This window comes from Saccopteryx leptura, chromosome X (genome assembly GCF_036850995.1).
Source record: "Saccopteryx leptura isolate mSacLep1 chromosome X, mSacLep1_pri_phased_curated, whole genome shotgun sequence".
NCBI lineage: Eukaryota > Metazoa > Chordata > Mammalia > Chiroptera > Emballonuridae > Saccopteryx > Saccopteryx leptura.
In genome coordinates this window covers 112,227,293-112,241,406 of record NC_089516.1, presented here as the reverse complement: position 1 = coordinate 112,241,406, position 14,114 = coordinate 112,227,293, and the positions used below count along the sequence as shown (strand labels likewise).

The 14,114-nt window shown below is 39.1% G+C and overlaps 1 long non-coding RNA gene across 1 annotated transcript in view; it reads right to left on the bottom strand.

Moving 5' to 3' along the window:
- Positions 1-274: 274 nt before the first annotated feature.
- The window catches only part of LOC136385547 (uncharacterized), a 47,677-nt gene continuing 33,837 nt past the window's right edge, over positions 275-14,114 (bottom strand). Inside the window, exons 2-3 of the long non-coding RNA XR_010747840.1 lie at positions 1,315-1,403; positions 275-471 (exon numbers count right to left, since the gene is read on the bottom strand). This is a non-coding gene — a long non-coding RNA (uncharacterized lncRNA). The remainder of the gene's footprint in view (positions 472-1,314; positions 1,404-14,114) is intronic.

The following is a 14,114-nucleotide window of genomic DNA, read 5'->3' as shown; positions in this document are numbered from 1 at the left end:
ATAAGAGAAGAAATACCTCAAAATAAAGTTCTTCAAAAATTAAAATAATAAAGTTCATTTATTCATACACTGAATAGTTAGAAATGACCTTTATGTTTTAGAAATCCATGTTCTGTACTATAATTTGGGCATAAGTGTTCTGTGTGATTTATTTTACAAGGGTCATCAATGCACATGCAGCACAGAACACAGAAAACCCAAATCTATCATACATACAATAAGAATCTTAGCACAAGCATTACATAGTTAATGATTGTATCTGCCGTCTTAGAATTTTGAAATGATTTTCTAGGGTCATCTTGACATAAGACTATAAAATGCTGCCCAAAGAAGTTTGAAGTAGGCCTCCTTTTCATCCTTATAAGCTTCCTTGAGCAAGAAATGTGGCACCGGGAACTTCAGGGTGTCCAATAAAGAAAGGTTTCTTTAGGAGGTAGACCTCAGCTTTGAACGCTGGAAAAGTTGTTTTCCCTGCAAGAAAGAATTGGGCCACTGCCAGACTCCTGCTGGGCCTCACATGTCTATGAATATTCAGCCCATGAAGTCTTCCATTAGGGTCACATTTCCCACAAACTGCCTCTCGGTCTCACACCTTAGAGCCCCCTGTGGCTGATTTTATATTTCCCACAAGGACAAGACTTACTTAAGAATTACACCACTGTCCCCATCATCAATTACTCTGGGGAGCACATGTGAGAAAATACATAGCCTGGCCTCTGCCTGGACTCTTCCATACTGAGCAATATAAGAAACACCAATGACACAGCAGCTCCCACCTTGAGTCCCAAACACAGGTAAATTTGGAAAGAGCTGAAATCCCTCTATTTATCAGAAGACTGTAAGGACTAACCATCTTGCCAAACTTGTGATAAGCTAAATCCACTGAGCCTCACTCACATCCCTGTTTCCTTTGTCATTACCCAATATGCAAGTACCCAGTTCAACTTATTTGCTATAGGACCTTGGGAAAGTAAGTAAATTCTGTGACTATCTTTTCATCTGTAAAATGAAGTCTCTACTTTATGGAAGTGAGATAATACACGCAAAGCATTATTAAATTGTTATTGTTATTATTAAATTGCTATTATTGTTGTTATTGCTGTCCTCTAACCCCATTCCCATATTTCCCTGTGCTTCTTTTCCACCTCACCTGACCTCTCATTTCTACTTTAACTTCCAGGTGCTTCTGCTGTGCCTTCTGGACACCATGATTAACAAGTTCCCCAACTCATCTCTGAATATCCACTGATATTCTGGCTTTCCCATGAAGATGGAGCTTCCCTTACAACCCTTTCAAGTGAAAGTGATTCATACCAATACAATGCATGTACTGTAGAGTGAGGAGGTGAGGTGGGCATCTTCTTCCAGATGCGCTACAACTTCCAGACAACATCTTCTTCACCCTCAGGTTAAAAAATAAAAATAAAAATAATTGATTCTAGACACTTCTCTAAGGAGGACGTACAGATAGCCAACAGACATAAAAAGATGTTCAACATTACTAATCATCAAAGAAATGCTAATTAAAACTACAGTATACCTGACCAGCAGTGGCACAGTGGATAGTGTTGACCTTGTACACTGAGGTCCCAGGTCTGAAACCCTGAGGTCATCAGATTGAGCATGGGCTCATTTGGCTTTAGTACAGGCTGGCCAGCTTACACATGGGGTTGCTGACTTGAGTGTAGTATCATCAATATGATCCCATTGTCACTGTCTTGAGCCCATGGTTGCTTGCTGGCTTGAGCCCACGGTTGCTGACTTGAGCCCAAGATCACTGGCTTGAGCAAGGGGTCACTGGCTTGGCTTGAGCCCACTGGTTAAGGCATGTATGAAAAGCAAACAATGAACAGCTAAAGTGATGCAACTATGAGTTGATGCTTCTCATCACTCTCTGTCTCTGTTTGTATCTCTCAAAAAACTCCACAATGTATCACACCTATCAGTATGGTCATCATAAATAACTCAACAAACAACTAGAGTTGATGACAATTTTGATAAAAGGGAGCCCTCATGCACTGTTGGTGGGAATACAGATTGGTGCAACTATTGGAAAAAACAGTATGGAGTTTCCTCAAAAAAAAAAAAAAAAAAAGGAACTGCCTTATGACCCAGCAATTCCACTTCTGAGAATATATCCAAAGAAACCTGAAAAACTAATTAGAAAGAATATATGCATCCCTGTGTTCATTGAAGCATTATCTACAGTAGCCAAGATATGGAAGCAACCCAAGTGTCCATCAGTAGATGAGTGAATAAAAAAGTTGTGGTACACATATACAATGGACTATTACCTGGCCATAAAAAGAATAAAATCTTACCATTTGCAACAGCATGGATAGACCTAGAGGGTATTATGCTCAGTGAAATAAGTCAGTCAGAGAAAGACAAGTACCATATGATTTCACTTATATTTTTAATCTAATGAACAAAATAAACTAAAACACAAAATGTAAATAGACTCATAGATACAGAGAACAGATTGACAGATGTCAAAGGGAGTTGGGGGCTGGGTGAAAAACGTGAAGTGATTAAGAAGTACAAGTTGGCCTGACCAGGCGGTGGCGCAGTGGATAGAGTGTCGGACTGGGATGCTGAGGACCCAGGTTCGAGACCCCGAGGTCGCCAGCTTGAGCGTGGGCTCATCTGGTTTGAGCAAAAAGCTCACCGGCTTGGACCCGAGGTCTCTGGCTCAAGCGAGGGGTTACTCAGTCAGCTGAAGGCCCGCGGTCAAGGCACATATGAGAAAGCAATCAATGAACAACTAAGATGTCGCAATGCACAACGAAAAACTAATGATTGATGCTTCTCATCTCTCCATTCCTGTCTGTCTGTCCCTGTCTATCCCTCACTCTGACTCTCTCTCTGTCTCTGTAGGAAAAAAAAGAAGTACAAGTTGGCAGTTACAAAATAGTCATGGGATGTAAAGTACAGCTTTAGGGGATATAGTCAATAGATTGTAATAACTATATACTGGAAATAGTGAGAGGAACAGTTTACAAAGTATATGATTATCTAACCACTATGCTGTACACCCCAAAATAACACAAAATACTCTTGAATGTCAAATGTAATTGAAAAATAGAAGAATAAAATTATTATGATAAGAAAAGAGAAAAAAACCTTGAGTCTTCTTCCTCTGAGTTTAAAACCTTTGGTCACACCTCAACCCCTTCTTTGCTGTCCTCTATTCATTCACTGAAGATTCTCGCATCTGGGTCACATCCTTTGCTCTCCACCGTTGACTTGATAAACATTGCAAAAGAAAAGTCACACGGTTGAATAAACTGGTACCACTCTGAATTCATGGTTGCCAATCTCAAGTGGATGTTCAACTGTCCCCAGGAATATTTCCATGTTTTCAGCTCACTCTCTTTTTCGCCCAATTTTTCTTTCAAAGCTTCTTCATTCTGCTCAAAACTCCAAGTCCTCACCAGTCCCTTAAATATTAGGAAATAACTCACCTCTATTTATTTTTTATTTTTTCAATTACAGCTGACAATCAATTTTATATTAGTTTCAGTTGAACAGCATAGTGGTTAGACAGTTGTGTAACTTACGAAATGATCCCCCAGTATGTCTAGTACCCACCTGGTACCATATATAGTTGTTACAATATTATTGACTATATTCCCTATGCTGTACTTGACATCTCTGTAACTATTTTGTAACTGCCAATTTGTACTTCTTAATTCCTCCAGAAGTCTTCACATAGGAAACCAACTTTCTACTACCTACTACTACCAAAGTAGTAACACACTTACAGCCATTTTTCTACTGTTAAAATGAGAGATAGCCCACTTTCAATCTAGGTTTAGTTCCTCTATCTGTGTTCCAAATCCCATTTTTGTATGGGTACTCATTACCTTACTCAGTCTATTATTACCTGTCTCTTATATCTTCAACCCCTTTCTATATATACTAGCTCCTTCTTTTAAGATTTTTCAGAGGAAAAAATTAATATTCTTATATCATATAACACTAAACAACACAGAAGTATAACAATAATAATAGTTTCTACTGAATACTTACTCTAAGTCAAGCACCATTGCAAGTGCTTTGATATATTAATGCATTGAATTCTCAGAGTGAATATTTATTTTATGAAATAAATATTGTTATTTCCATTTTATGGATGAAGAAACTGAAAAATAAAGGAGGTTAAGTAACTTGCCCAAGAGTACCAAGCTATGAAGTACCAGAATCTGGATTTGAGCCCAAGTAGACAGAACTCTCCTCTCTAAATCACAACACTTAAAGTCCCCCTTGCCTTCCCTGTGTTTCATGCCCTGCCCCTCCCCACACCCCTCAGCTCTTCCCTCACTTCCCTTCCCATAGGTAATAACTGGTAATAGTTTTGTATGCATCCTTTCAGAAAAAAAAATTGGCATGCTTATATATATATTTTTACATATGCTTAAGAAACATAAAGTGGATAAAGCGTCGACCTGGAAATGCTGAGGTCGCCAGTTCAAAACCCTGGGCTTGCCTGGTCAAGGCACATATGGGAGTTGATGCTTCCAGCTCCTCCCCCCTTTCTCTCTCTCTGTCTCTCCTCTCTCTCTCTCCCTCTCCTCTCTAAAATGAATAAATAAATTAATTAATTAAAAAAGAAAGAAACATAAAGGGAATCACACTGTGCATGCTATTTTGCTTTTGCTTTTACACTTTATGGGTGAAATATATGTTGGAGATATTTTCATGTCAGATAAGTAGCTAGATAGATAGACTAACTTCATTGCTTTTTATGGCTATAGGGTATTTTATAGTATGAATGTACTATAATTTATTTAACCAGCCCCTTCTGATAGTCATTTAGTCACCTACAAGAGGATTAAAGGGTAGGATGGAGTCATAGAACTCAAGTGCTCCTCAGACCTTCCACTGGCCTGCCATCATCAGGGGTCAGGGCCCTGTGCTGTAACACCTATTTTAACCTTAAAAATCCACAACTGTATCAGTGGGAGGTCAGTAGGGAACCCATACACAGCTCTGTCCCTGGAAGAAGTCAAAAACAAACTTACACACTGGACTGAAACCATACCATACTCAAGGTTTTCACCTACAGACAACAATGGTCAAGAGGGGCCTAGACATGTCCCCGGCCTTCTCATTGTCCATACTCCTTCCCTTGATATCTCATCGAGTCTCAGAGCTTTGAATATGCCAATGAAACACACATTTATATTTCCAACCGCGACCTCTCCTTTTAACTCCAGACTGTATATCCAACTGCCTACTTGACTTCTCTATTTGGATATCTAAAAGACATCTCTAATTCATATCCAAAACCATACTTCTAGACTCTCTTCATTCCATCCCCTAGCCTCCACACACAAGTCCCAAACCTTTTTACCCATTATCTTCAGTAATTGATAACTCCATCCTTTTATGCGCTCAGACCCAAAATTGTGGAAATTTTTTAAACTCCTCTCTTTCTCTTACAATCCACATCCAAGTCTTCAGCAAATCCTATTAACTCTTCAAAATATATCACTGGGGAACAATTTTTTTCCATTTTCTTTTGCATGAGGTTTTAGAACTTTTTCTATATATTTCTGCATCACTGATTCCAAATCTAAAATCCATTTCTTGGTGCATGCTTTAGCTTTTATGCAATTTTAGTTTCTTTTTGTTACAGTTAATGGCATGCATTGGTTTTTAAACTGGAGATAAAGGGCACCAACTCTTGGATTGAACATAACCACAAGGCAATTAATGTTTTACAAACATCACTTTTACATAATTGTAGTTGTTTTCAAATGTAAAAAATTATTATCTGATAAAAAAAACACCCTCTTATTTTGTTTTAAGATAGAATCGTAGCTTCTTCGAGGAGGAGTAAATATAAGAATAGTTCCGACACTTCTGTTATATATGTGGCTGTTGCACACTTCAACGTCAAAGGTGCAATATTTCATCATTTGTGACACGTGCATATATTGCCTATTTTCAAGTTCCCCTTGGCGATCAAGACAAGAATTGGGCTCCTCATATTGTGTGTTATAATTGTGAGGAAATGCTTCATGACTGGACAAAAGGAAAACGCAAAGGAATGCCCTTTGGTATCCCCATGGTTTGGTGCAAACCTAAGGAACACAGCAGTGACTGTTATTTCTGTCTGGTCCATACAAAGGGTACAGGCAAGAAAAAAAGGCGTATGATCACATATCCTAATATTCCTTCAGCAATACGACCTATCCCACACTGAGACACTCTCAGTTCCAGTTTTCAATGGTTTTATTTCTTCTAAGGACGAAGAAAGTGAACATGGTGATCAAGTGTATTTTGATAAGATACATGAGGAGATGGTTGTAGAATCTGAAAGGTCTTCTGATGCCAAGCAGTCATGAACCCCTCAGCAGTTCAGCCAACCCAAATGAGTGACTTAGTAAGAGATTTGGGCCTATCAGAGAAAGCAGCTGAGTTACTAGCCTCCAGGCTTCAAGAAAAGAATATACTTCACTGGTCAGCTAAAGTATCCCATTTCAGGAAGCATGAACAAATTTTTGTGGACTTTTTTTCCGAAGACAAACACTCTGTTTACTGTCATGATATCAGTAGTCTTCTCAGTCAGCAAGGTGTTACCACTCACAGTCCAACAGAATAGTGGTTATTTCTTGACAGCTCTAAATAGAGTCTGAAATGTGTTCTCCTACACAACGGTAATGTTTATGCAGCAGTTCCAATTGGTTAGTTAACTTATCTGTGAGAAGATTATAATGACATAAAAATTGTCCTTGACTTTCTGAAGTATGAGGAGCGTAACTGGATCATTTGTGTGGATCTTAAAATGGAAAATTTCCTGCTAGTACAACAGAGAGGTTTCACAAAGTATCCTTGCTTTCTGTTTGTGGTACAGCTGAGCTCGGGAGAAACACTGGATACAGAAGAAGTGGCCGAAACGTGAAGCTCTGGAAGTAGGGATGCAAAATACTGTGAATGAACCTGTAGTTAATCGAGACAGGATCATTTTTCCCCCACTTCACATCAAACTTGGCTTAATGAAGCAGTTTGTTCAGGCTTTGAATAGAGAAAGTGAATGCTTTCAACATATTATTTCTGCTTTTCCTGCTTTGTCTTTCGAGAAGATAAAAGCAGGTGTATTCGATGGACCTGAAATTCAAACCCTCCTATGTGATGAAGAATTTGCCAGGAAGATGAATAAGGAAGAGAAAGCAGCATGGAGGTATTTTCTGGCAGTTATAAAGAACTTCCTTGGCAACAAAAAAGCAGAAAACTATGAACTTCTGGTTCAAAGTATGTTGTTGGCTTTCCACAACTTTGGATGTAACATGAGCATTAAGATTCACTTCCTGAACAGTCACCTTGATAAGTTTCCTGAAAATCTTGGAGCTGTTAGTGATGAGCACGGATATCGCTTTCATCAAGATCTGAAGATGATGGAAGCGCGTTATCAGGGGCGATGGGACAGAAATATAATGGCAGACAACTGCTGGAGTTTTATGATTAAAACAAGTGTTTTAATATGTTCTATTTCAAAATTGTAGACAAATTTTGATGCAATCATATCTTTTAGTGTATTAGTATATTTACTGCATTATATAAATTATTATATTTTCACAAAGATGATGCCTAAGGAGACATTCTACTTCATTATGTTAAACTAAATGATGAAAATTTTGCAAAAAGATGAAAACCTAAAATATTGATTTGCAAAAAAACTGTAGCTTACAGAGAAAAACTAATGCCATATTTGAGATAAGCACACTCAAATTAGGTAAAAACAAGTGTTTTTGTGGATGTAACAAAAATTTTGTTCCCCAGTGTTAATTCAACCACTTCTAATGACCTTCATAGCTACCATCCCAGTTCAACCTATCATTATCTCTTGCCTAGATTATTGTAATAGCCCTCAAACTGGTCTTTTACCTCTGCCTCTCACCACAATCTATTCTTGACAGATGCCAGATTTTCCTATTAAAAAATGAAAGTCAAATTAAAGTCTCTTCTCTGCTTAAATCTTTCCAATGGCTCCCCATCTCAACTAGAGTAAAACCATTATGTGCACAATAGCTTACTTGGTCTTTAATTGCCTGGATTCCTGTTACTGCTTTGACTTCAGTTCTTACTACTCTCCTTGTCTTTTCTTACTCTTCTCCAGTCCCACTGACCACCTTGCATCAGGCATACATACAGCTTGGCTCTTTGCACTAGTTGTTTTTTTCTACCTGGAAAACTCTACCCCAAATTTCCACATAACTACTTCCCTCACCTCCTTTGCTCAAATGTTACCTTCTCGATAAGGTATTGCCCTACTCTCCTCATTAAAAAATGCTATCTTGCCCGGGCGCTGGGGATGGCTCCTTGGCCTCTGCCCCAGGCGCTAGAGTGGCTCTGGTCGCGACAGAGCGACACCCCAGAGGGGCAGAGCATCGCCCCCTGGTGGGCGTGCCGGGTGGATACCGATCGGGCACATGCGGGAGTCTGTCTGACTGCCTACCCGTTTCCAGTTTCAGAAAAGTACAAAAAAATGCCATCTTACCTCGTCTCTTTACTCAGTTCAAATTTTCCATAGCATACTGTAAACTTTATTTGTTAACAAAGACAACAATATGTATTGGAGAGGATGTGGGAACACTGGAACCCTTATACATTGCTGGTAGGAAAATAAAATGGTGCAACCTCTTTGGAAAATAGTTTGGCAGTTCTACATAATATTAAACATAGTTACCATGTGATCCAGCAATTCCACTCCTCGGTATTATACCCAAGAAAAATAAAAGTACAATATATGCCCATGAATGTTCATAACAGCATTATTCATAATAGCTAAAAAGTAGAAATAACCCAAATATCCTTCAACTGGTGAATGGATAAACAAATGTGGCCTATCCAAACAATGAAATAGTATTCAGTCATAAAAAAGGAATGAGGTATTAATGCATATTATGAAATGGATGAGTACTGAAATTATAGGTGAAGTGAAAGCACCCAGACACAAAAGACCCATATTGTATGGGTGCATTTACATGGAAGGTCCAGAATAGGCAATTATATAGACAGAAAGTAGATCAGTGGTTGCCAGGGTATGGGGAAAGGAAGATATAGGATGTGACAGCTAAGGAATAGAGTTTCTTTTGAAGATGATAAAAATGTTCTAAAATTAGAATGTGGCCATGGTTGCACAATTCTTGAATGTACTAAAACCACTGAAATGTATGCTTTAAAAGGGTGAATTTCAGAGTATGTAAATTTCTAACTTTAGAAAATAATTTATGTAAATTATAGCTGAAGAAAGCTGTTATTTAAGGGAATGTAACCAGAAAAAAAATTTCTGTGTGTTGATATTTTTGGCTTTTTTTTCTGTTGTTAATTTCTAATATTATTGCCCTGTTCTCAGAGAATGTTACTTGTATGATTTCTGTATTTGCAAAGAAAATACATTCTATGCTTGCAAGGGTAATTTCTCATATATAATCAACCTTATTAAATAGCGTTATGAACATTTCTATATTCTTACTTATTCACCTAATCTGTTGATTTCTGAAAGAACTATTTTACCTCAAATATGCCCAAAATTCTGCCAGCTATCTTAAGACTTATCACTTGTCAAGTCGTTCTGAACTGTTACAAATTTTTTCCTCTTTTCCCAAACTTCCACCCCCCTCCCCTGCTCCATCACATCCTACTTTATACATAAAATAAAAGAGAAGAATCTGCATGCTACCAAACACAAAAATTAAAATTTAAACTGTCTACCCCATCCCATTCCACTTAATTTTTTCCATTCTTATAGCTCTCCCCCTTTCTAAGACTAATCTCTCCACCTGACCTTTGAATTCTATACTTTTTCCACTTTCTTAGAAACATGGCCTATCCATTTTCCTTCTCTCTCTCTCTCTTTCTATCTGCCCCCCACCTTGCTATCTATATCTCTCTCAGAGGTGAAGTTTAATTCTCCTCTCCTGGGCTGGTCTTAGTGCCTTGCAGCTTCCACCTGGGCCTCTTGGAAGACTCATTCTTGGACTCTTCAGGTACAGTGTAACAAGTGTCCCTATGTGGCATGTATCTTTCTGTGAGAAGACCCAAGCTAGCCATGTGGAGAGGCTATCTGGAGCGAGAGATACCCCAACTGCTACCAAAAATTCTAGTTTCTAACCATTCAGGGTACTCCAACTGAGGGCCTAGATGTCATGAAGCAGAAATGAGCTATCCTTGCTTTTCCTTTTCTGAATTTCTGACCCAAATTATCATGAGACATGATGATAATAATAATAGTAATTAATAATAATAATGTTTTAAGTAACTAAATATTGGGATTGTGTGTTATACAGAAACTAGAAAGCCCGGTGGTCATACGAAATGACTGCTGTTCTAGATATTATAAATTGTAATTAAAATGATTTGTGCAAAGGTGTCTGCTAATTCAAACTGAATTACCCAGGGCAGGCAGCAAGGACGCCCCTTTGCTTACTGCCCCATGGGGTTTCCCCCTTCTACTTGCTTAATTGCTTAAAGTAGAGTGCAATGAAGGAAACCACTGGCGGTACATTTCTTAAGAGCCACCTCTAGCTCAATAAATAAAGGTAATTTAAATAATAAAATGTTAATTCACATGTCAAAGATCTCTTTGTACACAACATTTCTTGTGTAGATATTTCCATCATTTTTAAGCTCGCCTTGCAGAGGACCATCAATTATTATTATTTTTTCTTTTCTGAAGCTGGAAACAGGGAGAGACAGTCAGACAGACTCCCGCATGCGCCCGACCGGGATCCACCCGGCACGCCCACCAGGGGGCGACGCTCTGCCCACCAGGGGCGATGCTCTGCCCATCCGGGGTGTCGCTCTGTTGCGACCAGAGCCACTCTAGCACCTGGGGCAGAGGCCAAGGAGCCATCCCCAGCGCCTGGGCCATCTTTGCTCCAATGGAGCCTCACTGCGGGAGGGGAAGAGAGAGACAGAGAGGAAGGAGAGGGGGAGGGGTGGAGAAGCAAATGGGTGCCTCTCCTGTGTGCCCTGGCCAGGAATTGAACCCAGGACTTCTGCACGCCAGGCCGACACTCTACCACTGAGCCAACCGGCCAAGGCCCAATTATTTTTAATTTTACGTCTGTTCTTTCACGAACTCTTGAACAGGCAACATAAAGTTGACCATGTCCAAATGCAGTCTCAGGTAAAAAAAAATGCCAACACACTTAAGCATTTGGCCCTGAGACTTATTGATGGACATAGCAAAGGCAAGTTTTACAGGAAATTGTCTACGTATCAATTGAAACAGCAACCCTGTTTGAGATGGAGCGAAATCAATTCTTGGAATGACACGTATTTCACCTTTAGAGGAGCCAGTCAAAGACTTAGCTATTATGACATTATTTTTCTTTTTTTTTTTTAATTATAATTTTATTTTTTTAATGGGGCGACATCAATAAATCAGGTTACATATATTCAAAGATCAACAAGTCCAGGTTATCTTGTCTTTCAATTATGTTGCATACCCATCACCCAAAGTCAGATTTTCCTCTGTCACCTTCTATCTAGTTTTCTTTGTGCCCCTCGCCCTCCCCCTTTCCCTCTCCCTTTCCCCCCTCCCCCCGTAACCACCACACTCTTATCAATGTCTCTTAGTTTCACTTTTATGTCCCACCTACATATGGAATAACGCAGTTCCTGGTTTTTTCTGATTTACTTATTTCACTTCGTATCATGTTATCAAGATCCTACCATTTTGCTGTAAATGATCCGATGTCATCATTTCTTATGGCTGAGTAGTATTCCATAGTGTATATGTGCCACATCTTCTTTATCCAGTTGTCTATTGACAGGCTTTTTGGTTGTTTCCATGTCTTGGCCACTGTGAAAAATGCTGCAATGAACATGGGGCTGCATGTGTCTTTACGTATCAATGTTTCTGAGTTTTTGGGGTATATACCCAGTAGAGGGATTGCTGGGTCATAAGGTAGTTCTATTTTCAGTTTTTTGAGGAACCACCATACTTTCTTCCATAATGGTTGTACTATTTACATTCCCACCAACAGTGGATGAGGGTTCCTTTTTCTCCACAGCCTCTCCAACATTTACTATTACTTGTCTTGTTAATAATAGCTAATCTAACAGGTGTGAGGTGGTATCTCATTGCAGTTTTGATTTGCATTTCTCTAATAACTAAAGAAGATGAGCATCTTTTCATATATCTGTTGGCCATTTGTACTTCCTCCTGGGAGAAGTGTCTGCTCATGTCCTCTTCCCATTTTTTTATTGGATTGTTTGTTTGTTTGTTGTTGAGTTTTATGAGTTCTTTGTATATTTTGGATATTAGGCCCTTATCTGAGCTGTTGTTTGAAAATATCATTTCCCATTTAGTTGGCTTTCTGTTTATTTTGTTATCAGTTTCTCTTGCTGAGCAAAAACTACTTAGTCTGATGTAGTCCCATTCATTAATTTTTGCCTTCACTTCTCTTGCCATTGGAGTCAAATTCATAAAATGCTCTTTAAAACCCAGGTCCCTGAGTTGAGTACCTATGTCTTCTTCTATGTACTTTATTGTTTCAGGTCTTATGTTTAGATCTTTGATCCATTTTGAGTTAATTTTAGTACAGGAGGAGAGACTGTAGTCCAGTTTCATTCTTTTGCATGTGGCTTTCCAGTTTTCCCAGCACCATTTATTTAAGAGGCTTTCTTTTCTCCATTGTATGTTCTTGGTCCCTTTATCAAAAATTATTTGGCCCTGGCCGGTTGGCTCAGCGGTAGAGCGTCGGCCTAGCGTGCGGAGGACCCGGGTTCGATTCCCGGCCAGGGCACACAGGAGAAGCGCCCATTTGCTTCTCCACCCCTCTGCCGCGCTTTCCTCTCTGTCTCTCTCTTCCCCTCCCGCAGCCAAGGCTCCATTGGAGCAAAGATGGCCCGGGCGCTGGGGATGGCTCCTTGGCCTCTGCCTCAGGCGCTAGAGTGGCTCTGGTCGCAATATGGCGACGCCCAGGATGGGCAGAGCATCGCCCCCTGGTGGGCAGAGCATCCCCCCTGGTGGGCGTGCCGGGTGGATCCCGGTCGGGCGCATGCGGGAGTCTGTCTGACTGTCTCTCCCCGTTTCTAGCTTCAGAAATGAAAAAAAAAAAAAAAAAATTATTTGACTATATATATGTGGTTTTATTTCTGGATTTTCTATTCTGTTCCATTGGTCTGAGTGTCTATTTTTCTGCCAATACCATGCTATTTTGATTGTCGTGGCCCTATAATATAGTTTGAAGTCAGGTATTGTAATGCCCCCAGCTTCATTCTTTTTCTTTAGGATTGCTTTCGTTATTCGGGGTTTTTTATAGTTCCATATAAATCTGATGATTTTTTGCTCTATTTCTTTAAAAAATGTCATTGGAATTTTGATGGGAATTGCATTAAATTTGTATATTGCTTTGGGTAATATAGCCATCTTGATTATATTTATTCTTCCTAACCAAGAACAAGGAATATTCTTCCATCTCATTATATCTTTCTCGATTTCTCTTAACAATGGTTTATAGTTTTCATTTTATAAGTCCTTTACATTCTTTGTTATGTTTATTCCTAAGTATTTTATTTTTTTTGTTGCAATTGTGAAGGGGATTATTCTTTTGAGTTCCTTCTCAGTTGTTTCATTGTTGGCCTATAGAAAGGCTATTGACTTCTGTATGTTAATTTTGTATCCTGCGACCTTACTGTATTGGCTTATTTTTCTAGTAGTCTTTTTGTGGATTCTTTGGGGTTTTCGATGTATAGGATCATATCATCTGCAAAAAGTGATACCTTTACTTCTTCTTTTCCGATATGGATGCATTTTATTTCTTTGTCTTGTCTGATTGCTCTGGCTAGAACCTCTAGTACCACATTAAATAACAGTGGAGAGAGTGGACACCCCTGTCTTGTTCCTGATTTAAGGGGGAAAGCCTTCAGTTTAGTGCCATTTAATATGATGTTAGCTGATGGTTTATCATATATGGCCTTTATCATATTGAGGTATTTTCCTTCTATACCCATTTTGTTGAGAGTCTTAAACATAAAATTGTGTTGTATTTTATCGAAAGCCTTTTCTGCGTCTATTGATAAGATCATGTGGTTTTTGTTCTTTGTTTTGTTGATATGGTGTATTACGTTAACCGTTTTACGTATGTTGAACC